Genomic DNA, 2,728 nt, shown 5'->3' with positions numbered 1-2,728 from the left:
AAGTTTTATGAAAGTTCTTTGTTGAACATAAAGTAATAATGAGCTCAATGAGGAGGAAAAGTATCTTGCTACTCAGTACTTTATCAAAATCCCGGTACATATAGACATAGTCGTGTTTCGATTGTAACGAATTTGTTATTATATATTTATTTTAATATCAACGTTTGTTTAGATTAAATTTATATTTAGAAACATACATAGCTTATAGTGTTAGATATGTATTGCGAAACTCCCGCATATTCTCCAAAGTTGTTGAAGATTCTTGAGAGTAAGAATCAACAATATATGTATATACGTAGACCCTTAAATGTAGCTCAGTACTGTTACATAAACCTGAAATTTCTAGAACACCTCCACACGCCTTTAAATATAACCAACGCGACGCGCCGAAAAAGAGAGTATCTATTATTATTTTGCTATAGTCAGTGTGCTATAAACTTCGGAAGCTATAACTGTGATTGTTATAACGCTTAACAATCGGAAAACCTCAGATATTTGACCAGGAACCTTTACAAAGTTCGAACATTATAAACCATTTAACTTCAGTGGATTCACATCGGACATTAATACTTTTACTAAAACTTTACCTAACGTCATCGGTGGAAACTCAATCTCTAATAGGCGTATGAACAGTGAAGACTACAGGGCTAGCTAGCTCCCTGTTAAGTGAATTGTGCCTACATCAACCAGCAATTAACTCGCTCATCATAAACCCTCGATAAGATATTAAGGAAGTTCCAGACTAGAAAGAAGACTTTATATTGCTTGTAAGTTTGTGAAACTGTTTATAAATAATTGTTTGTAATAACTGTTGTTGTAAATAGTATTGCTGTGTGTATATTAAAACGTATTTGTGTTTTAAAAGAAAACTGTGGCAAATATCATAAACTGACTATATATCGGCTTTAATTCAACTACTAAATCCAAAGTACAATTTAACTACTAAATTTAAATTTACCAGTTAACTCAATTTCAGGTTAATTGAAATTCTAATACGTAACACGATAGACAAGTAAACAGGATGTGTCCATTATTGCTTTGCGTTGATCTCTTTGGTAAGTTATAAGATTAGCTTGCTGGTTCGCCAATTCTTCTGAATGGGAAGTAAAATTGATTCAAGTGTTTGTTTGTTTGTAATTAAACACAAAGCTGCACAATGGGCTATCTGTGGTCTGCCCACCACGGGTATCGAAACCCGGTTTGTAGCGTTGCAAGTCAACAGACATACCGCTGTGCCACTAGAGCTGTTGATTCGACTAAAAATCAGTAAATGATAATAGTACATGATAGATCTTAACATGGATGTTTTTTTTGTTTGTTATTAAGCACAAAGCTATTTGTGCTGTGCTCACCGTGAGTATCTAACCCATTACAAGCCTTCAGATTTAGCGCTGCCCCACGGGGGGGGGGGGGCTAAAATTTATGAATAATATTCATAAAAAAATCAATGTTTCAAGAGATTATCAACTCAAGTACAAATAACAAGGCAAGTTTTCAACACATGGAAAATTGTTGTACTTGTAAGGCTTAGCTCTTCTTGGTTCAATATATCCAAACATTATACAGACTAAACAAACTGTTGCATTTATATGAATGTTATAGTAGAAACCTAACTTCTTGTTTCGTAAATTAAAATAGGAGACTTAATTTCAGACAAACGAAATAGTTAAATCATTTCTTTCAGAAAATCAACTTAAAATAACAGCTTTATTTCATTTTGACAAACAATTGCGTTTAAGTAATTATTTGATTTTTCCGTTTACAAACGTTATCTTAAATGTCAGAGGGACGTGATTAGATAAGTAGGCTACAGAATTTACTGGTGATTGCGTCACTAATTTTTGCTGGAAGTAAACACAATCAATACTCGATAAAGGAGATCCGATTTCTGCTGATAAAGTTCTTCGTGACCAGAAAGGGGGGGGGGGTAAAAGTTTGTGCAACAGGTGTTTACAAACCTCTATCACGCCAAACATTTTTAATGGAAAGAGCTTATTTTTTGTTGTGACCTTAAAATTGAAGGTGAACGTCTATAGGGAATAATGTTGCCTTTCTGTTATTCATAAATATGTTTACTACACTTGTATTATTTTCAGTTATTATCTTTTTATGTCTCTGTAGGTATCTATTACACCATTAACTCTTATTTTTGTACAACAACGAAAGTTATAACAATTTATTCACGTGTTTTATGAGTAAAGAACACATTTTGTTTAACAAAGTGATTTCTTCGAGCACTTTTTTTCAAGATCCTAGATTATTTAATTTCAAGTTTTCATAAAATCTTCATTTAACATTTTGGTCTTTCTCAATCAGTTACTCCTCACTATTTCTTGTTGGTTTTTATTTATTCACATTCAACACCCTCGATGGCGTCTTGCGCTCTCTCAGCCTTGTAATGATTTCTCTAACAACCAGTGACTGACTCTCTCTCTCAGTTGCCGAGCGTGACGTAATGGTCAGTGTTCCAGGTCATCGATCAAGACTTGAGACACTGTTGATCACTTTTAGTACTTCTGTTAAGAATAGCTCTGCAGACGACGGATACTGCTGACTGGTTGACCTCCCTCTGGTCAACAATCTAGATTTGAAATGGCTATTTCTGAACCTCTCTTAGCTTCATATTAAGATCGTTCTGGTCAACAATCTAGATTTGAAATGGCTATTTCTGAACCTCTCTTAGCTTCATATTAAGGTCGTTTGACAGAAATGCTGATTTTGCTTTCTC

At 34.0% G+C, this 2,728-nt stretch overlaps 1 protein-coding gene across 3 annotated transcripts in view; it reads left to right on the top strand.

Annotated features, from left to right (window-relative positions):
* LOC106462061 (single-stranded DNA-binding protein, mitochondrial-like) overlaps positions 1-2,728 on the top strand; it is a 54,554-nt gene that overhangs the window by 22,125 nt on the left and 29,701 nt on the right. Inside the window, exon 1 of one of the 3 annotated variants that reach the window (XM_022389187.1) lies at positions 749-767. The exons of the other annotated variants lie outside the window; for them this stretch is intronic. The gene's annotated coding sequence lies outside the window, so the exon portion shown is untranslated. Of the gene's footprint in view, positions 1-748; positions 768-2,728 lie in introns of those variants that run through there. 3 annotated transcript variants of the gene reach the window in all.

This window comes from Limulus polyphemus, unplaced genomic scaffold (genome assembly GCF_000517525.1).
Source record: "Limulus polyphemus unplaced genomic scaffold, Limulus_polyphemus-2.1.2 Scaffold1086, whole genome shotgun sequence".
Lineage (NCBI taxonomy): Eukaryota > Metazoa > Arthropoda > Merostomata > Xiphosura > Limulidae > Limulus > Limulus polyphemus.
This window is presented reverse-complemented; position numbering and strand designations above follow the sequence as displayed.